General features: G+C 52.3%; 1 protein-coding gene across 12 annotated transcripts in view; it reads right to left on the bottom strand.

The window, feature by feature from the left end:
- LOC128684052 (uncharacterized) overlaps positions 1-21,182 on the bottom strand; it is a 1,018,196-nt gene extending 997,014 nt beyond the window's left edge. For 9 of the 12 annotated variants that reach the window (XM_070091648.1, XM_070091672.1, XM_070091678.1 and 6 more), the window contains exon 1: positions 20,751-21,182. The gene's annotated coding sequence lies outside the window, so the exon portion shown is untranslated. The remainder of the gene's footprint in view (positions 1-20,750) is intronic. The other 3 variants (XM_070091704.1, XM_070091705.1, XM_070091711.1) reach the window with 1 other exon arrangement.
- Positions 21,183-22,871: the final 1,689 nt, after the last annotated feature.

The raw sequence follows: 22,871 nt of genomic DNA, 5'->3' as shown, positions 1-22,871 counted from the left end.
TCCAGCACTGGAGGCTGCCAGGGTCCCACAAGGTCCAGCACTGGAGGCTGCCAGGGTCTCACAAGGTCCAGCACTGGAGGCTGCCAGGGTCCCACAAGGTCCAGCACTGGAGGAAGCCAGAGTCCCACAAGGTCCAGCACTGGAGGATGCCAGGGTCCCACAAGGTCCAGCACTGGAGGCTGCCAGGGTCCCACAAGGTCCAGCACTGGAGGCTGCCAGGGTCCCACAAGGTCCAGCACTGGAAGCTGCCAGGGTCCCACAAGGTCCAGCACTGGAGGTTGCCAGGGTCCCAAAAGGTCCAGCACTGGAGGCTGCCAGGGTCCCACAAGGTCTAGCACTGGAGGCTGCCAGTGTCCCACAAGGTCCAGCACTGGAGGCTGCCAGTGTCCCACAAGGTCCAGCACTGGAGGCTGCCAGGGTCCCACAAGGTCCAGCACTGGAGGCTGCCAGGGTCTCACAAGGTCCAGCACTGGAGGCTGCCAGGGTCCCACAAGGTCCAGCACTGGAGGCTGCCAGGGCCCCACAAGGTCCAGCACTGGAGGCTGCTAGGGTCCCACAAGGTCCAGCACTGGAGGCTGCCAGGGTCCCACAAGGTCCAGCACTGGAGGCTGCCAGGGTCCCACAAGGTCCAGCACTGGAGGCTGCCAGGGTCCCACAAGGTCCAGCACTGGAGGCTGCCAGGGGTCCCACAAGGTCCAGCACTGGAGGCTGCCAGGGTCCCACAAGGTCCAGCACTGGAGGATGCCAGAGTCCCACAAGGTCCAGCACTGGAGGCTGTCAGGATCTCACAAGGTCCAGCACTGGAGGCTGCCAGGGTCCCACAAGGTCCAGCACTGGAGGATGCCAGAGTCCCACAAGGTCCAGCACTGGAGGATGCCAGGGTCCCACAAGGTCCAGCACTGGAGGCTGCCAGGGTCCCACAAGGTCCAGTACTGGAGGCCGCCAGGGTCCCACAAGGTCCAGCACTGGAGGCTGCCAGGGTCCCACAAGGTCCAGCACTGGAGGTTGCCAGGGGTCCCACAAGGTCCAGCACTGGAGGCTGCCAGGGTCCCACAAGGTCCAGCACTGGAGGCTGCCAGGGTCTCATAAGGTCCAGCACTGGAGGCTGCCAGGGTCCCACAAGGTCCAGCACTGGAGGATGCCAGAGTCCCACAAGGTCCAGCACTGGAAGATGCCAGGGTCCCACAAGGTCCAGCACTGGAGGCTGCTAGGGTCTCACAAGGTCCAGCACTGGAGGCTGCCAGGGTCTCACAAGGTCCAGCACTGGAGGCTGCCAGGTTCCCACAAGGTCCAGCACTGGAGGCTGCCAGTGTCCCACAAGGTCCAGCACTGGAGGCTGCCAGGGTCTCACAAGGTCCAGCAGTGGAGGCTGCCAGGGTCCCACAAGGTCCAGCACTGGAGGCTGCCAGGGTCCCACAAGGTCCAGCAATGGAGGCTGCCAGGGTCCCACAAGGTCCAGCACTGGAGGCTGCCAGGGTCCCACGAGGTCCAGCACTGGAGGCTGCCAGGGTCCCGCAAGGTCCTGCACTGGAGGCTGCCAGGGTCCCACAAGGTCCAGCACTGGAGGCTGCCAGGGTCTCACAAGGTCCAGCAGTGGAGGCTGCCAGGGTCCCACAAGGTCCAGCACTGGAGGCTGCCAGGGTCCCACAAGGTCCAGCAATGGAGGCTGCCAGGGTCCCACAAGGTCCAGCACTGGAGGCTGCCAGGGTCCCACGAGGTCCAGCACTGGAGGCTGCCAGGGTCCCGCAAGGTCCAGCACTGGAGGCTGCCAGGGTCCCACAAGGTCCAGCACTGGAGGCTGCCAGGGCCCCACAAGGTCCAGCACTGGAGGCTGCCAGGGTCCCACAAGGTCCAGCACTGGAGGCTGCCAGGGCCCCACAAGGTCCAGCACTGGAGGCTGCTAGGGTCCCACAAGGTTCAGCACTGGAGGCTGCCAGGGTCCCACAAGGTCCAGCACTGGAGGCTGCTAGGGTCCCACAAGGTCCAGCACTGGAGGCTGCCAGGGTCCCACAAGGTCCAGCACTGGAGGCTGCCAGGGTCCCACAAGGTCCAGCACTGGAGGCTGCCAGGGTCCCACAAGGTCCAGCACTGGAGGCTGCCAGGGGTCCCACAAGGTCCAGCACTGGAGGCTGCCAGGGTCCCACAAGGTCCAGCACTGGAGGCTGCCAGGGTCTCACAAGGTCCAGCACTGGAGGCTGCCAGGGTCCCACAAGGTCCAGCACTGGAGGAAGCCAGAGTCCCACAAGGTCCAGCACTGGAGGATGCCAGGGTCCCACAAGGTCCAGCACTGGAGGCTGCCAGGGTCCCACAAGGTCCAGCACTGGAGGCTGCCAGGGTCCCACAAGGTCCAGCACTGGAAGCTGCCAGGGTCCCACAAGGTCCAGCACTGGAGGTTGCCAGGGTCCCAAAAGGTCCAGCACTGGAGGCTGCCAGGGCCCCACAAGGTCCAGCACTGGAGGCTGCCAGGGTCCCACAAGGTCCAGCACTGGAGGCTGCCAGGGCCCCACAAGGTCCAGCACTGGAGGCTGCTAGGGTCCCACAAGGTTCAGCACTGGAGGCTGCCAGGGTCCCACAAGGTCCAGCACTGGAGGCTGCTAGGGTCCCACAAGGTCCAGCACTGGAGGCTGCCAGGGTCCCACAAGGTCCAGCACTGGAGGCTGCCAGGGTCCCACAAGGTCCAGCACTGGAGGCTGCCAGGGTCCCACAAGGTCCAGCACTGGAGGCTGCCAGGGGTCCCACAAGGTCCAGCACTGGAGGCTGCCAGGGTCCCACAAGGTCCAGCACTGGAGGCTGCCAGGGTCTCACAAGGTCCAGCACTGGAGGCTGCCAGGGTCCCACAAGGTCCAGCACTGGAGGAAGCCAGAGTCCCACAAGGTCCAGCACTGGAGGATGCCAGGGTCCCACAAGGTCCAGCACTGGAGGCTGCCAGGGTCCCACAAGGTCCAGCACTGGAGGCTGCCAGGGTCCCACAAGGTCCAGCACTGGAAGCTGCCAGGGTCCCACAAGGTCCAGCACTGGAGGTTGCCAGGGTCCCAAAAGGTCCAGCACTGGAGGCTGCCAGGGTCCCACAAGGTCTAGCACTGGAGGCTGCCAGTGTCCCACAAGGTCCAGCACTGGAGGCTGCCAGTGTCCCACAAGGTCCAGCACTGGAGGCTGCCAGGGTCCCACAAGGTCCAGCACTGGAGGCTGCCAGGGTCTCACAAGGTCCAGCACTGGAGGCTGCCAGGGTCCCACAAGGTCCAGCACTGGAGGCTGCCAGGGCCCCACAAGGTCCAGCACTGGAGGCTGCTAGGGTCCCACAAGGTCCAGCACTGGAGGCTGCCAGGGTCCCACAAGGTCCAGCACTGGAGGCTGCCAGGGTCCCACAAGGTCCAGCACTGGAGGCTGCCAGGGTCCCACAAGGTCCAGCACTGGAGGCTGCCAGGGGTCCCACAAGGTCCAGCACTGGAGGCTGCCAGGGTCCCACAAGGTCCAGCACTGGAGGATGCCAGAGTCCCACAAGGTCCAGCACTGGAGGCTGTCAGGATCTCACAAGGTCCAGCACTGGAGGCTGCCAGGGTCCCACAAGGTCCAGCACTGGAGGATGCCAGAGTCCCACAAGGTCCAGCACTGGAGGATGCCAGGGTCCCACAAGGTCCAGCACTGGAGGCTGCCAGGGTCCCACAAGGTCCAGTACTGGAGGCCGCCAGGGTCCCACAAGGTCCAGCACTGGAGGCTGCCAGGGTCCCACAAGGTCCAGCACTGGAGGTTGCCAGGGGTCCCACAAGGTCCAGCACTGGAGGCTGCCAGGGTCCCACAAGGTCCAGCACTGGAGGCTGCCAGGGTCTCATAAGGTCCAGCACTGGAGGCTGCCAGGGTCCCACAAGGTCCAGCACTGGAGGATGCCAGAGTCCCACAAGGTCCAGCACTGGAAGATGCCAGGGTCCCACAAGGTCCAGCACTGGAGGCTGCTAGGGTCTCACAAGGTCCAGCACTGGAGGCTGCCAGGGTCTCACAAGGTCCAGCACTGGAGGCTGCCAGGTTCCCACAAGGTCCAGCACTGGAGGCTGCCAGTGTCCCACAAGGTCCAGCACTGGAGGCTGCCAGGGTCTCACAAGGTCCAGCAGTGGAGGCTGCCAGGGTCCCACAAGGTCCAGCACTGGAGGCTGCCAGGGTCCCACAAGGTCCAGCAATGGAGGCTGCCAGGGTCCCACAAGGTCCAGCACTGGAGGCTGCCAGGGTCCCACGAGGTCCAGCACTGGAGGCTGCCAGGGTCCCGCAAGGTCCTGCACTGGAGGCTGCCAGGGTCCCACAAGGTCCAGCACTGGAGGCTGCCAGGGTCTCACAAGGTCCAGCAGTGGAGGCTGCCAGGGTCCCACAAGGTCCAGCACTGGAGGCTGCCAGGGTCCCACAAGGTCCAGCAATGGAGGCTGCCAGGGTCCCACAAGGTCCAGCACTGGAGGCTGCCAGGGTCCCACGAGGTCCAGCACTGGAGGCTGCCAGGGTCCCGCAAGGTCCAGCACTGGAGGCTGCCAGGGTCCCACAAGGTCCAGCACTGGAGGCTGCCAGGGCCCCACAAGGTCCAGCACTGGAGGCTGCCAGGGTCCCACAAGGTCCAGCACTGGAGGCTGCCAGGGCCCCACAAGGTCCAGCACTGGAGGCTGCTAGGGTCCCACAAGGTTCAGCACTGGAGGCTGCCAGGGTCCCACAAGGTCCAGCACTGGAGGCTGCTAGGGTCCCACAAGGTCCAGCACTGGAGGCTGCCAGGGTCCCACAAGGTCCAGCACTGGAGGCTGCCAGGGTCCCACAAGGTCCAGCACTGGAGGCTGCCAGGGTCCCACAAGGTCCAGCACTGGAGGCTGCCAGGGGTCCCACAAGGTCCAGCACTGGAGGCTGCCAGGGTCCCACAAGGTCCAGCACTGGAGGCTGCCAGGGTCTCACAAGGTCCAGCACTGGAGGCTGCCAGGGTCCCACAAGGTCCAGCACTGGAGGAAGCCAGAGTCCCACAAGGTCCAGCACTGGAGGATGCCAGGGTCCCACAAGGTCCAGCACTGGAGGCTGCCAGGGTCCCACAAGGTCCAGCACTGGAGGCTGCCAGGGTCCCACAAGGTCCAGCACTGGAAGCTGCCAGGGTCCCACAAGGTCCAGCACTGGAGGTTGCCAGGGTCCCAAAAGGTCCAGCACTGGAGGCTGCCAGGGTCCCACAAGGTCTAGCACTGGAGGCTGCCAGTGTCCCACAAGGTCCAGCACTGGAGGCTGCCAGTGTCCCACAAGGTCCAGCACTGGAGGCTGCCAGGGTCCCACAAGGTCCAGCACTGGAGGCTGCCAGGGTCTCACAAGGTCCAGCACTGGAGGCTGCCAGGGTCCCACAAGGTCCAGCACTGGAGGCTGCCAGGGTCCCACAAGGTCCAGCACTGGAAGCTGCCAGGGTCCCACAAGGTCCAGCACTGGAGGTTGCCAGGGTCCCAAAAGGTCCAGCACTGGAGGCTGCCAGGGTCCCACAAGGTCTAGCACTGGAGGCTGCCAGTGTCCCACAAGGTCTAGCACTGGAGGTTGCCAGGGTTCCACAAGGTCCAGCACTGGAGGCTGCCAGGGTCCCACAAGGTCCAGCACTGGAGGTTGCCAGGGTCCTACAAGGTCCAGCACTGGAGGCTGCCAGGGTCCCACAAGGTCCAGCAATGGAGGCTGGCAGGGTCCCGCAAGGTCCAGCATTGGAGCCTGCAAGGGTCTCACAAGGTCCAGCACTGGAGGCTGCTAGGGTCCCACAAGCTCCAGCACTGGAGGCTGCCAGGGTCCCACAAGGTTCAGCACTTGAGGCTGCCAGGGTCTCACAAGGTCCAGCACTGGAGGCTGCTAGGGTCCCACAAGGTTCAGCACTGGAGGTTGCCAGGGCCCCACAAGGTCCAGCACTGGAGGTTGCCAGGGTCCCACAAGGTCCAGCACTGAAGGCTGCCGGGGTCTCATAAGCTCCAGCACTGGAGGCTGCCAGGGTCCCACAAGGTCCAGCACTGGAGGCTGCCAGGGTCCCACAAGGTCCAGCACTGGAGGCGCCAGGGTCCCACAAGATCCAGCATTGGAGGCTGCCAGGGTCCCACAAGGTCCAGCACTGGAGGCTGCCAGGGTCCCACAAGGTTCAGCACTGGAGGCTGCCAGGGTCCCACAAGGTCCAGCACTGGAGGCTGCCAGTATCCCACAAGGTTCAGCGCTGAAGGCTGCCAGGGTCCCACAAGATCCAGCATTGGAGGCTGCCAGGGTCCCACAAGGTCCAGCACTGGAAGCTGCTAGGGTCCCACAAGGTTCAGCACTGGAGGCTGCCAGGGTCCCACAAGGTTTAGCACTGAAGGCTGCCAGGGTCCCAGAAGGTCCAGCAATGGAGGCTGCGAGGGTCCCGCAAGGTCCAGCACTGGAGGCTGCAAGGGTCTCACAAGGTTCAGCACTGGAGGCTGCCAGGGTCCCACAAAGTCCAGCAATGGAGGCTGCCAGGGTCCCACAAGGTCCAGCACTGGAGACTGAGGGGTCCAACTAGGTCCAACACTGGAGGCTGCCAGGGTCCCACAAGGTCCAGCACTGGAGGCTGCCAGGGTCCCGCAAGGTCCAGCACTGGAGGATGCCAGAGTCCCACAAGGTCCAGCACTGAAGGCTGCCAGGGTCCCACAAGGTCCAGCACTGGAGGCTGCCAGGGTCCCGCAAGGTCCAGCACTGGAGGCTGCCGGGGTCCCACAAGGTCCAGCACTGAAGGCTGCCAGGGTCCCACAAGGTCCAGCACTGGAGGATGCCAGGGTCCCGCAAGGTCCAGCAATGGAGGCTGCCAGGGTCCCACAAGGTCAAGCACTGGAGGCTGATAGGGGTCCCACAAGGTCCAGCATTGGAGGCTGCCAGGGTCCCACAAGGTTCAGCACTGGAGGCTGCCGGGGCCCCACAAGGTTCAGCACTGGAGGCTGCCGGGATCCCACAAGGTCCAGCACTGAAGGCTGCCAGGGTCCCACAAGGTCCAGCACTGGAGGCTGCCAGGGTTCCACAAGGTCCAGCACTGGAGGCTGCCAGGGTCCCACAAGTTCCAGCACTGGAGGCTTCCAGCGTCCCACAAGGTCCATCACTAAAGGCTGCCAGGGTCCCACAAGGTCCAGCACTGGAGGTTGCCAGAGTCCCACAAGGTCCAGCACTGTAGGCTGCCAGGGTTCCACAAGGTCCAGCACTGGAGGCTGCTAGGGTCCCACAAGGTCCAGCACTGGAGGCTGCCGGGGTCCCACAAGGTCCAGCACTGGAGGCTGAGGGGTCCAACAAGGTCCAACACTGGAGGCTGCCAGGGTCCCACAAGTTCCAGCACTGGAGGCTGCCAGGGTCCCGCAAGGTTCAGCACTGGAGGCTGCCAGGGTCCCACAAGGTCCAGCACTGGAGGCTGCCAGGGTCCCACAAGGTCCAGCAATGGAGGCTGCGAGGGCCCCTCAAGGTCCAGCACTGGAGGCTGCCAGGGTCCCACAAGGTCCAGCACTGGAGGCTGCCAGGGTCCCACAAGGTTCAGCACTGGAGGCTGCCGGGGTCCCACAAGGTTCAGCACTGGAGGCTGCCAGGGTCCCACAAGGTTCAGCACTGGAGGCTGCCAGGGTCTCACAAGGTTCAGCACTGGAGGCTGCTAGGGTCCCACAAGGTTTAGCACTGGAGGCTGCCGGGGTCCCACAAGGTCCAGCACTGGAGGCTGCCAGGGTCTCACAAGGTCCAGCACTGGAGGCTGCCAGGGTCCCACAAGGTCCAGCACTGGAGGCTGCTAGGGTCCCACAAGGTCCAACACTGGAGGCTGCCAGGGTCCCACAAGGTTCTGCACTGGAGGCTGCCAGGGTCTCACAAGGTCCAGCACTGGAGGCTGCCAGGGTCCCACAAGGTCCAGCACTGGAGGCTGCCATGGTCCCACAAGGTGCAGCACTGGAGGCTGCCGGGGTCTCACAAGGTCCAGCACTGGAGGCTGCCAGGGTCCCACAAGGTCCAGCACTGGAGGCTGCCAGGGTCCCACAAGGTTCTGCACTGGAGGCGCCAGGGTCCCACAAGGTCCAGCACTGGAGGCTGCCAGGGTCCCACAAGGTCCAGCACTGGAGGCGCCAGGGTCCCACAAGGTTCAGCACTGGAGGCGCCAGGGTCCCACAAGGTCCAGCACTGGAGGCGCCAGGGTCCCACAAGGTCCAGCACTGGGAGTCAGTACAGTTCTTCACACCGTTGTCCTGTAGCTGGATCACTAGCCCACTCATCTCACACACAGACGTCCGTAGTTCGAATCTCCAGTACGGCTGGAAAACATTAGGGACGTGTATCCATAAGACACCTGGTGTCTCTGTTCATCTATCAGTATAAAATGGGTACCTGGGTGTTATTTGACTGGTGTGGGTCGCATCCTGGGACAAAACTGACTTAATTTGTCCGAAATGCTCTGCATAACAAGCGGTTTTCTATATAAATAGATGTCAGCTATGGTGTGTATGCCTTGTACATGTACTTGTAGAAATAAAGATATTATTATTTATGTACACAACAAGCCACGTGATCTACAGAATCCCAAGTTTTACTGTTTACAGATGATGTAAAAGTGAAGAGAATAGAAAGTGCAGAAAATATGATAAGGATTAAGAGAGGGCGTGGACACACTACGTGGATAATCAGACCGGTGGTAATGAATTCAACCCTCTGAGAGTGTAAAGTTATGAAAATCATGGAAAAAAGAAATAAGACCGAAGACAGAGCATATATTGCCCCAGAGGAGACCTTTGGAATGAGCTTAATTGTCAGTATATTGCTGGAGACGCCCGTCGAGCTAGTAACGTCACATGCGCGTCTAGCAAACCTAAAAACAATATTGAGAAGCATTAGTAAACAGGAGCTTAATGCTTTATAAGCAATATATGTCAACAACACCGTCAAAATGTGCAGCATCAACCTAGACCCCTCACGTGCTCAGTCATGTAAAGAAACTAGAGAAATGTAGAGATTCTCCACGAGAGATAACCATTGAGGTTGGATGGGCAAGGAAGACTTCGTACAAGTTATAAGATAATTAGACGGCTTTGTAGGGAAGCTATAGACAGCTTGAGAGACAGGGATGTGCAGTTTGAAGTGAGCAACAGGAATGTTAATAAACAGTCATCCAGTTTCCCCCTGGTAAAACTGTGTAATGATGGATATGAGGAAGTGACGGAAGCATATTCCATACACACTACCAAAAACAGGTACGACATAGACCACGAGATAGGTAACTGGTTAAACTCGATCCCTGCAACCATAACCAGGCGAGTACATCCTACCCTCGCCCAGCCCTCACACTTATTTATATGAAGTGTCAACAACACTTCCTGATTGATCTTGACCTTACCAAACCAAATATTAACAGAATACAACACTATATCACAGCACGTAGCATCACAAACCACAGCACATTAGGCAGCAGTACAACATATCACAGTACGTCACATCACACAGCACATCACAATACACCACTCAACAACACTCTTTGCTTCAAGTCCATCACTAAATCCAGAAACAAATGTCTTTTGACCATTACCCCCAAATAACTTATAAACGGAAAATAAATCCTTAGACGACGTTGGGGTCCTTCCTGGACCACTGTCAAGACTTTCCCAGGGTCCTGGACACCAGCTGGTGGTGGTCAAGACTTTCCCAGGCTCCCTGAACACCAGCTGGTGGTGGTCAAGACTTTCCCAGGCTCCCTGAACACCAGCTGGTGGTGGTCAAGACTTTCCCAGTGTCCCTGAACACCAGCTGGTGATGGTCAGGACTTTCCCAGTGTCCCTGAACACCAGCTGGTGGTGGGCAAGACTGCCAGGGTCACTGAACACCAGCTGGTGGTGGTCAAGACTGCCAAGGTCGCTGAACACCAGCTGGTGGTGGTCACTATACAAGCGCAGAACAAAGATCCATGGTAATCGTTGTTTCAGACCCTCCGCCAGTGTTTCAGAAGTGTCTGACTCGTACTCTGGCCAGCAAGACGCTACAACCACACACCACGGACACGAAAATCAAGCAGGCAGCAACAAGCACATACCGAGCGGTTCAAACACCTTTGGCTAGTTTTAGCAGCAACACTGTATAGCTCTTGGCCCGTCGCCGAGGGCGTGGGCGGCTGTGTATCTCTTGTGCCCACACACACGTGTGCGTCTGTATGCACATGTGCGTGTGTGGCTGTGTTCTGTGCATGTGCGTCCGTACGCTTGTATTCACACCTGCATGTGCGTTTGTTCTTAAAAATGAACAATAAATATGCTCATTGTTCTTGTCAAGTCTCCAAAACCTCCGATGTAAACAGTGAATATGTTATAAACACTATGAACGTAACAAACATCACGTACACTAAAGGAAATGTTTTTCTTTATAATTCGTATTAGATGCTAAACCCATGTGGGTCATTAAGCAAAAGACGTAGCGGAGGCTTGTTCCTCCGTCTGCTGAGCACAAGACAGACACGTTTCCTGTTTGTGGTCACGTTGTGTGCCATCACTGCCACACACCAAGACAGGGTCACCCACCAAGACAGGGTCACCCACCAAGACAGGGTCACCCACCAAGACAGGGTCACACACCAAGACAGGGTCACACACCAAGCCAGGGTCACACACCAAGACAGGGCCACACATCAAGAGAGGGTTAGACACCGAGACAGGGTCACACACCAAGACAGGGTCACACACCAAGACAGGGTCACACACCAAGATAGGGTCACACACTAAAATAGGGTCACACACCAAGAAAAAGTCACACACTAAGACAGGGTCATACACCGCAGACAGAGTATAGGCTAGGTGGCCAAAGACTGCCAACCTTGGGGTGAGTATAATATCTAGCACAGCTCCTGAGGCGCACATCAACCAGATAACTGTTGCGGCATATGGGCGTCTGGCAAACCTGAGAATAGCTTCCGATACCTCAGTAAGGAATCGTTCAAGACTCTGCACACCGTGTACGTCAGGCCCATACTGGAGTACGCAGCAACAGTTTGGAACCCACACCTGGTCAGACACGTCAAGAAATTAAAGTGCAAAGGTTTGCAACAAGGTTAAGGGAAATCGGCCTGACGACACTGGAGGACAGGAGGGTTAGATGAGACATGATCATGACATACAAAATAATGCGAGGAATTAACAAAGGTGGACAGAGACAGGATGTTTCAGAGATGGGACACAGAAACAAGGGGTCACAATTGGAAGTAGAAGACTTAGATGAGTCAAAGGTATGTTAGGAAGTATTTCTTCAGTCACAGAGTTATGAGGAAGTGGAATAGTCTGGCAAGTGGTGTAGTGGAGGTATGATAGGCAAGACGAGGTATGATAAAGCTCATGGAGCAGGGAGAGAGAGACCTAGTAGCGATCAGTGAAGAGGCGAAGCCATGAACTATGTCTCGGCCGCTGCAACCACAAATAGGTGAATACACCAAGACAGGTCACTTAAAAAAAAAAAAAACTTATCCATCATCACTAACTTGTTCTGAATTACTCGTATGTGATAATTCAGTTATGACTCACTAACTCATCTCCTCCCTGTCGACTTCCCGAACTCAAGTTCACTTAATCCACTTAACTGAGCTCCTTCATAGGTATTAACTCGCTCTCACTCCATCAGCACCTCAAATATAAAATATTCTACTCATCTCTGCCTCTGATCTTAAATATTCGCACATACTTGCCAGGTGCTCAAGCTCCCACTTCACAAAACCTCCTTCCCACCCTTAATACCACATACGTACACAGTAGAATCTCACTGTTCGCCAAACTTTAGCCACACAGCAGAATATAACTGCAGTATCATAAAGAAGAAGTGCAGTGTCTTGGAGAGCGACGCTCAGGTTGTAACTTAAGATTTATTAAGACTGATAATACCGTCACAGCCACAACCTTGATTACCAGAGAGCTCTTGATCAAAAACACCGGTGTGTCAGCCTCTTCCTTAGCTCAAACCCTACGGCTTTAGTGCCTCCCAGTGAATATAATAATTAAAATAGATACTGTCCAAAATATATCTCAGTATTTAGTAAGAAACATTAAAAAATAAACTATTATTTACCACCTAAAAAAAATATGTCAACAGCTACAAGAATCTTGTAGCGACTGAATAAAAACGACACTCAGTTCTTGTATTAATTACTTCAAATATATAAACAATATACGTCCCATGAATCTTAATTTAGCCACCTGGCCCATTGGCACAGGTGCTACCCTGAAATTTTACGACTCAATCGCCATGGGTTTTAACCCCACCCATACCGTAGTCGGCAAAGTTCTTTTGTTTTTCTCGTTCAAAAGTCGACTGCACAGGAAAATACAATGGAATTATTATTTGTCTGATAATGATTGATCAAAGCCCACCTGGCCGACATTGTGGACCCTCCATAACCTGCCAAGCATGACCTGGACCCTCCATATTCTGCCAAGCATGACCTGGACCCTCCATATTCTGCCAAGCATGACCTGGACCCTCCATATTCTGCCAAGCATGACCTGGACCCTCCATATTCTGCCAAGCATGACCTGGACCCTCCATAACCTGCCAAGCATGACCTGGACCCTCCATAATCTGCCAAACATGACCTGGACCCTCCGTAACCTGAAAGTCACACTTTAATGTTCAAAATCGGAAAGGAACGTGTCCACAGATGTAGTTCACAGATGTCCGTCTTCCACAGTAATACTGGTCACTATTCAGTAGTATTACTGAGGGAGAGAGTCTTGACACACCAGGGGTGAGGAAGAGAGTCTTGACACATCAAGGGTGAGGAGAGAGTCTTGACACAACAGGGGTGAGGGAGAGAGAGTCTTGACACACCAGGGGTGAGGAAGAGAGTCTTGACACAACAGGGGTGAGGGAGAGAGAGTCTTGACACACCAGGGGTGAGGGAGAGAGAGCCTTTACACACCAGGGGTGAGGGAGAGAGTCTTGACACAACAGGGGTGAGAGAGAGAGTCTTGACACAACAGGGGTGAGGAAGAGAGTCTTGACACACCAGAGGTGAGGAGAGAGTCTTGACACACCAGGGGCGAGGGAGAGAGTCTTAACACACCAGGGGTGAGGGAGAGAGAGTCTTGACACACCAGGGGTGAGGAGAGAGTCTTGACACACCAGGGGTGAGAGAGAGTCTTAACACACCAGGGGTGAGGGAGTCTTGACACACCAGGGGTGAGGGAGAGAGTCTTGACACACCAAGGGTGAGGGAGAGAAAGTCTTGACACACCAGGGGTGAAGGAGAGAGTCTTAACACACCAGGGGTGAGGGAGTCTTGACACACTAGGGGTGAGGGAGAGAGAATCTTGACACACCAGGGGTGAGGGAGAGAGAGTCTTGACATACAAGGGGTGAGAGAGAGAGAGTCTTAACACACCAGGGGTGAGGGAGAGAGAGTCTTGACACAACAGGGGTGAGGAAGAGAGTCTTGACACACCAGGGATGAGGAGAGAGTCTTGACACACCAGGGGTGAGAGAGAGAGTCTTAACACACCAGGGGTGAGGAGAGAGTCTTGACACACCAGGGGTGAGAGAGAGAGTCTTGACACACCAGGGGTGAGAGAGAGAGTCTTAACACACCAGGGGTGAGGAGAGAGTCTTGACACACCAGGGGTGAGAGAGAGTCTTGACACACCAGGGGTGAGAGAGAGAGTCTTAACACACCAGGAGTGAGGAGAGAGTCTTGACACACCAGGGGTGAGGGAGTCTTGACACACCAGGGGTGAGGGAGAGAGTCTTGACACACCAAGGGTGAGGGAGAGAGAGTCTTGACACACCAGGGGTGAAGGAGAGAGTCTTAACACACCAGGGATGAGGGAGTCTTGACACACCAGGGGTGAGGGAGAGAGAGTCTTGACACACGAAGGGTGAGGGAGAGAGAGTCTTGACACACCAGGGGTGAGGGAGAGAGAGTCTTGACACACCAAGGGTGAGGGAGAGAGAGTCTTGACACACCTGGGGTGAAGGAGAGAGACTTAACACACCAGGGGTGAGAGAGAGAGTCTTAACACACCAAGGGTGAGGGAGAGAATCTTAACACACCAGGGGTGAGAGAGAGAGTCTTAACACACCAAGGGTGAGGGAGAGAATCTTGACACACCAGGGGTGAGGGAGAGAGTCTTAACACACCAGGGGTGAGAGAGAGAGTCTTAACACACCAGGGGTGAGGGAGAGAGAATCTTGACACACCAGGGGTGAGAGAGAGAGTCTTAACACACCAGGGGTGAGAGAGAGAGTCTTAACACACCAGGGGTGAGAGAGAGAGTGTTAACACACCAGGGGTGAGAGAGAGAGTCTTAACACACCAGGGGTGAGGGAGAGAGAATCTTGACACACCAGGGGTGAGGGAGAGAGAATCTTGACACACCAGGGGTGAGGGAGAGAGAATCTTAACACACCAGGGGTGAGGGAGAGAGTCTGCCAGCAGACTTTGGCTTCACCTTTGAATATTTCACAGATCTTTGCTATGTCAAAGATCTGCTCATGGTATCTTCCTTCTCCTTGTCCCTTAAACACCGTGTGTGTGGTGGGGGGGATGGAAGGGGACGGGGGGGGGGAGAGATATGCCTCTCTTCTCTAGTAAATTACTCTTATGACAGCCCAATATTTCAATTAGTGGGAGACAGCACCTCGTCTTGGAGACAACCCAACAAGCCGCAACTCAAAAAAAACAGCACTTCCTGCTAGACTCTATATTCTGGTCCTTCCGTGTTTTAATATTGTGTTGGCTGGATGTCTGTCTGGTTTGCTGTCTGTGTCTGGCTGTCTGGCTGGCTGGCTGGCTGGCTGGCTGTCTGACTGGCTGGCTGGCTGGCTGGCTGGCTGGCTGGCTGGCTGGCTGGCTGGCTGGCTGGCTGGCTGGCTGGCTGGCTGGCTGGCTGGCTGGCTGTCTGTCTGTCTGACTGGCTGGCTGGCTGGCTGGCTGCTGTGTACGTCCACCTGCTGTGTACGTCCACCTGCTGTGTACGTCCACCTGCTGTGTACGTCCACCTGCTATGTACGTCCACCTGCTGTGTACGTCCACCTGCTATGTACGTCCACCTGCTGTGTACGTCCACCTGCTGTGTACGTCCACCTGCTATGTACGTCCACCTGCTGTGTACGTCCACCTGCTGTGTACGTCCACCTGCTGTGTACGTCCACGTAGCAGTAAAAGAAATACAGATAAATGGTTCACAGAACTGAATTAAGTTGATAAATTAAACACATATGCAACACTTGGGTATCTTTATTGTGGAGACGTTTCGCCCACACAGTGACTTCATCAGTCCGGTACAGAGAAGAAATACCCAGGTGTCTTAACTGTTGTGGGTCGCATCAAAACGATGGGGACCCAAATAAAAATGTGCCTTTTAGAGAGTCAATCAAATAAGCCGAACTATAAAATAATCCGTATGCATTGTCAGATGCATTTTTTAATGAATTAACTTGGAATGCAATCGTTTGTTTGTTTGTTTGTTGTACCAAAACTAACTTTACAACATCACATTAATGTTGCTTTCGTTTAGTTTTGTAAACGATCACAATCTCTGGACGGTAAGAATAAAAAACTCTGTGACATTCTTGGATTATAATGAATTAAAACACCGTCTTTGTTCCCTGTCATCCTTCACTGTGGTGATCCAGTATATTACTGTTGTGTGTGGACCTTTCTTTCTATATCTTCCACTGTGATAAGATAAGATTTCGTTCGGATTTTTAACCCCGGAGGGTTAGCCACCCAGGATAACCCAAGAAAGTCAGTGCGTCATCGAGGACTGTCTAACTTATTTCCATTGGGGTCCTCAATCTTGTCCCCCAGGATGCCACCCACACCAGTCAACTAACACCCAGGTACCTATTTGCTGCTAGGTGAACAGGACAATAGTGTAAGGAAACGTGTCGAAATGTTTCCACCCGCCGGGAATCGAACCCGGGCCCTCCGTGTGTGAAGCGGGAGCTTTAGCCACCAGGCCTCTTGTAGTGTGTGTATCACATTTTCTACATCCTTCAGTGTGGTGATCCAGCATATCACTGTTACAGTGTAGTTGTACCAGTGAAGGGAAGCAACAAGAGATGAGACTGGTGTCAGCTGCCAGAAGTAATGGTTTGTTTGTGGAAGCCTCAACAGGTGGAGACTAGATAAAAACACTATGGCAGAATGTTAACCTTTATTAGGCTTGCTCTCTGAGCGAAACGTTGTCTCAATAAATATTTATATTCTACCACAGTGTCCTATTTTTTTTTTTTTTGCAATCAACTTGTGGATTTTACGAGCTCGTTCCCAGGTGAAGACTTTCTGAAGAGCTTTTCAGCGGCAGTTCTTCTGGCGTTTGTTCACTTGTTTATTGACGCAGGTGACGCCCAGTCAAGGAACTGTCGGAGATTTTCTTAAGGTGATATCACCTGTCGTCTAATATTTGCTTTCCCAGCATGGTGACGCCAATCCTCGGCTCGGGGAACCCATCGGTCCCCAGCGTGTTGTAGGAGCAACTGCGTTAGCAATGTACAAAATAGGTTTTCTGTATTCGTATTTTTTCCCCCAATAGCGACTGATTCATGAGAGAAACCTGGAACACAAATATCCCAGGGAGAGTGAGAGAGTAAGACAGCACAGTGTCGGTACGGTATTTCTTGTTTTGCTGGGATATTGTACTGCTAGTTGTGACCCCTTGGGTAAAGTGAAGAATCAGAGTGCCAGTGAACGAAGAGCGTCGTCAGGAGGAGGAAGAGGTACATGAGGAAGAGGGACATGAGGACGAGGGACATGAGGAGGAGGAACGTGAGGAGGAGGGACATGAGGAAGAGGAGGAGAGAAAGTGAAAAGTATAATATAGCTAAACTTGTGTGAAGGAGGCACTGAAATCTCGTCCTCCCGCACCTGACATTGGCACTCCTCAGTGCCACCTCCTACACCTGACACTCTTCAGTGCCACCTCCAGCACCTGACACTGGCACACACACTGCGTGTAATATGATAGGACAATTTACACTCGTCTTCTGCTTTTATCTTTCTTTATGTGTGACAATAAAGGGAGGTAGTGAGGAATTTAAGAGGGAGACAAAAAGAATGTTGGGAAGAAGCAACGATAGAGAAAGGGAGTGATTAAAGTAGGAAAAGAAGAGAGAAAAAGGCTGGAAGAGATGTTGAGAGGAAGAGAGGCTGGCGAATGGGAGGGAAGGAAGGAGGAAGGAAAGTATGGCATTTTATCTCTCAATCTGCTTCTCTCTCTCTCTCTCTCTCTCTCTCTCTCTCTCTCTCTCTCTCTCTCTCTTTTACACAGGGCTTTACAAGGTTAGGTTAAGTGTTCCTAACTTTATTTGCAAGCTGAGAGGTGTTACCAACATCAGCTCATTTTAAAACCTATATATTGTTACGAGACATACAGACAGGGAACAGGGTGAAGTTGGAGCCATCTGTGGGCCAATGATTTCATTTGGCCAACTAACTTTATTTCGTTAATGTCATTATGCTGTACGAACATGTTCCGGACTCGAGTCATCCTGGGAATAAATGATCTCGGATGAAGCAATGTCCTGGAGAAGGTTACAGAGTGTAGTTGCTGCTTGCTGCCCGTCTTGTGGTGTAGAAGCTCATTTATCGCTGTCCTCGGAGAGGAGCCAAGTGTGGTACTTTGACAATATTGGCCTTGTATATAACAGTATATAACCTACATCCCTCCTGTGTTGAAGACTCGACTGCAATGATAGATCTGTCCAGGCTTGCTCTGTTCTCTGTCACTTGTCCCTCACTACAAAACAATCACTCGTCAGTCACTACAAAACAATCACTCGTCAGTCACTACAAAACAATCACTTGTCAATCACTACAAACAATCACTTGTCAATCACTACAAACAATCACTTGTCAATCACTACAAACAATCACTTGTCAATCACTACAAAACAATCACTTGTCAATCACTACAAAACAATCACTTGTCAATCACTACAAAACAATCACTCGTCAGTCACTACAAAACAATCACTTGTCAATCACTACAAACAATCACTTGTCAATCACTACAAACAATCACTTGTCAATCACTTGTCAATCACTACAAAACAATCACTTGTCAATCACTACAAAACAATCACTTGTCAATCACTACAAAACAATCACTTGTCAATCACTACAAAACAATCACTTGTCAATCACTACAAAACAATCACTTGTCAATCACTACAAAACAGTCACTTGTCAATCACTACAAAACAATCACTTGTCAATCACTACAAAACAGTCACTTGTCAATCACTACAAAACAATCACTTGTCAATCACTACAAAACAATCACTTGTCAATCACTACAAAACAATCACTTGTCAATCACTACAAAACAATCACTTGTCAATCACTACAAAACAATCACTTGTCAATCACTACAAAACAATCACTTGTCAATCACTACAAAACAATCACTTGTCAATCACTACAAAACAATCACTTGTCAATCACTACAAAACAATCACTTGTCAATCACTACAAAAGCAGTTGAGCTGTGAACAAAGACATTATGAAATAAATACAGCAACTTTATCTACAAAAGTTGTTTCAGCAGGAGTAGCCAGCAGAAGCAGAAGCAGAAGCAGAAGCAGAAGCACTGTAGGCTGGCTGTATCCTGAGAGACACTGGGTGTAGTGCACACCCTTAATCATAGGCTACATTTTGCTCTCTGTACAGCTTTAATCAAGTCATGACTTGAGAAAGCTCTACACTGAGCGAAACTTTTATAATGGTAGCAGATGCAACAGCAGTTATCAGGGAAGACACTGACTGCATCAGCAGTCACTGCAACAACAACTCTTTCCACGTAAGACACTGCAACAACAATTGTTACCACGTAAGTCACTGTATCAGCAGTAACTACGTTAAAGCATCCACAACACTGAACTCTAATATGAAAAACACTTAACATACTCTCTGAGTCAGTTTACCGAGCAGTACCTCTCATTCTGAGGCTGCTGAACGACCCACCATACAGTCTGTATTACAGCCCAAAGAGCCAATATATCATTGGCTGTTTCAAAATGCAGGTAGTCATACCTTAACTAATTACCATTAACTAATTGCAAAATATCCTGCATAACTTTTCCCAAAGTGCTACCAACCTTAGTTACAGTGCACCTGCTTAAAATATTCATGACTGTGGCAATAATTCTGTACTTGTGTACTTTGATATATACTAAGATACAGTATAGTAGTGTATTTATCTTCCTTGCCACATTGTATATCTTCTCTTGGAGTTGTTGCATCATTCCGTCACACATGCTGCACACTACCGTCTCTAGTGTTCTATTTCCACCTGTCTTACCATACATACATAGCTGTCACACGTAGCTGGGAATTTGGGGACAATCAGATTCGATCCAGAGACAGTGAGGTTAGGTTCAATTTCATGGATTGAAGAGCCCCTCACCCCCTTAAGGGAACCTCTCTCGAGGGGAACGTTTCGCTGAGTCGACCTTATTGTAATCTTGGAGTCACTACTCTCACACACTTCTCTTCATTGACCTCACCCACTAGATATTTAGTTTCGAGTTTCCTTTCAATTTGATGCAATGTTTCCCCAAGCTTATAGTCTTTATTGTCTTGCTGTGCTACTGTCTTCAGCACTCCATCAGCTTGTAATTCCCCGCGATGCTAACTTTTCCGATATCTTTGCACTATTGTTAATGATGTCTCTTGAGTTCAAACAGATTGAGGCTTACATTGTACAGATAAAAATTTAAATACAGCACTAGTAATGTAACTAGAAAAAAAATCAAGTCGCAATACCGTATTAGCAACAATTCACAAATCTGAAACGACATTTTGGTTCTTCATGAACTATTATCACGTAACTAGAAGACAAGTGGAATACAGCAGCGGTGTGTATAGCAGCAGTGTGTACAGCAGCAGTGTGTATAGCAGCAGTGTATATAACAGCAGCAACTGTAGTGGAAAGAACGCAGATGCAGCAAAGTAACTGGGAGGTGGGAGGAAAGAGGGAAGAGACGATGGTAAACTGATTACCGGATCACAGGTAAAAAAAAAGAGTAGCGGCCTACCCGGGCATCAAGGCGGTGCCCACAATAACATGAAGAGGAGTTGGGTAGGGAGGGAAACTCACAGTTATGTGGGACTTAAAGTTTCCCATCGAGAAATGTGTAGGACGTTGCAAAATGAAGGGGAATGGAGAGTAAGAAAGATGAGTTCTGCAGCAGAAATATTATATCTCCAGGTGCCAGGAGCATCAAAGTGCATTACTTCAAAGTCTTTACACTGGATATTCTTGCGGTGTGAGGGAGGGACTCGGCTGCACCAGCGTGTGAGTCGTGGTTGTCACCTTAGCTTCCCCAGATCTTAATTCATAAACTCACTTTTTATTTTATGACTACTCGCATCGATGCGCATCATCAGACTTGTGAACTAACAAATGTTGAGTCCGAACTGGTCATCTATATACCATAAGATTTTTATAATTTAGCAGAACTGGATATAACAGAAATTTGCTGGTATCCTATTCTGTATCATAGTTACATAGCGGGAACAAGTTAGCTATGCCTCCCAGTCACATTCCATCACAAATGATGAATTTCATTCATATTGAAATGTATCAGCTTGAGCTGGGAGATGTCAGCAGGACAGTGACGATATGACCAAGTATTCCAGCATTCAGCAGCTACGGCTGCAAAGGTCTGGGTTTCAGTAGAACAATGCTTTTTTTGGGGGAGAGGATTGAATTTTCACTTACTGCTAACGTCAGCGTCTTTGCCTTGTGCTGATACACAAAAAATGAGATCTTTTCAACACTTACCAACTAGAAGCAGAAGACAGGAGTTTGTAAATCCCTTCCGTTTGTCTTTATGAATGGTCCAGTAAGACCATATTCAAGACACAGTACACAGGCGGTCAGTACCACATCACAACCTTCACTTTGGCTCTCGTTTCATAAGAGGCAGACACAGTCGAACGATCTTCCCTCTCAAAAAAAATCACCACAATGGACACCAAGAGGGGGCGTGTGAGGTTGGTGGAGTGAGTGCTGGCGGGCGGGGCACTATGGGCGTGAGTGTGGTGGGTTGTGGGTGTAGTGACAGTAGTTAGGCTGGTGGCTGAGTTGCGCCTCAACAATGACTCTGGTCTTGAAGAACACGTGGTGGACGTGAAGGAGCGCTGCCACCCGCCTCCGTGCCACTCTCCTCTCGCTCACTTCCCACGCCGGCCTGGCTGAGGACGGGTGCCAGCATAAGGTGCCAACCTTCAACCCACACACGAGGCCCTCAGCACCACTAGAGAGGGGCGGCAGTGCAGTACAGTAGCAGTGGTGGGGCGAGCCAGGCGGGGAGGAGCCTCCACCACCACACTAGCCACGAGGCACACTAAAAATACCTGTGAGGCTGCTGCTGCTGCGTCTGCCTGGCACCCTCCCTCTTCCTCTCTTCCTGTCGCACCCTAACCCTTCCTTCTCTTACCCTTACATACGCCTCTCCACTTTACTGTCTAAAATTGAACCAAGAACCAAAAACCCATTCTAGGAATCGCATCAGCCTCTAGGACGGGAGTTCTTGGTAGAGCGGAGTGTGAGCAGCGCAGTGTGGGTAGTGCAGTGTGGGTATCGCAGTGTGGGTATCGCAGTGTGGGTATCGCAGAGTGTGGGTATCGCAGTGTGGGTATCGCAGTGTGGGTATCCCAGAGTGTGGGTAGCGCAGAGTGTAGGTAGCGCAGTGTAGGTATCACAGAGTGTGGGTATCGCAGTGTGGGTATCGCAGAGTGTAGGCAGCGCAGAATCTGGGTAGCGCAGAGTGTAGGTAGCGCAGTGTAGGTATCACAGAGTGTGGGTATCGCAGAGTGCGGTTCCAAAGATCGCCAAGCACCAGTAGCACACAATACATCCCGAGATGGTTCACTAACACTCCATCCTCCTTTCTACCTCACCACACAACGTCAGCCTTGCATCTTTCTCCTCTCCTCTTTCTGCATCACACTTACAACAAGAAAATGTAATAATAAGTTCAGGGAGGATGTATTTGTAGACTTTGTTCTTTGTAACCCGAGACCCCCACCATGTCATCGCCCTGGGTATATAAAGGCAAAAATTGAATGGCGATATGCACGGGTAAATATAAACGGCAAGATGTATTTTTATATATGTACACTTAGAATTTACGTTACTCATTAATTCTATTTCAGAATTAAAGGATTGTTAATGGTTAACACCTATGTATGTTGCAGCTTTAATTAGTTAATGATCAAGGCACTAGAAATGTTACTCGTCACACAGTAAATAAACCCAGTCCTGCAGTCCAAAACTGTTTACACAACAAATATATAACGTGAGGTCTAACAAGTACAGAATTCACATTCTTTTTGGGTCCTGTGACCGTGGAACTTTGTGGGTGGGAAATGTAGCGCTTACTAAGAAAGCAATGTAAGTCAGATATATCGCTGATTATAATGTGTGAATACTTGACCATTGCCAGTATTTAATGAGTGAAGTCTGAGCTGATGGATCACTGTGTCCTGAACCTAGGCTTAGTGGATCACTATATTCTGAACCTGGGGTTCATGGATCACTATATCCTAAACATGGGGTTAGTGGATCACTATGTCTTGAACATTAGGGTGATGGCTCACTATGAATGGCTGTGTGACGACAAATGGAAGTAAAAAGACACGTTCAACAAAGAAAGATTTTATTAATACTATATTTCTCCCGTTGGGGACTTAAATACAGATTAAATTAGTTACCCTCAAACTGATCACTAAGTTAACAGACTCTCTTATATTGTTGACTTCAGTGACAGTCTTATACAGTTTAAAATCCAGATATATCACTAGATATTGTATTTTAGGTGACATAAGAAAAAAGTGAAGATTTAAAAATAAAATATTAGTAAAGTTTGCATGGAGAACATCTGACGGCAAGATTTTGCCA

Source organism: Cherax quadricarinatus, chromosome 3 (assembly GCF_038502225.1).
Source record: "Cherax quadricarinatus isolate ZL_2023a chromosome 3, ASM3850222v1, whole genome shotgun sequence".
Lineage (NCBI taxonomy): Eukaryota > Metazoa > Arthropoda > Malacostraca > Decapoda > Parastacidae > Cherax > Cherax quadricarinatus.
This window is presented reverse-complemented; position numbering and strand designations above follow the sequence as displayed.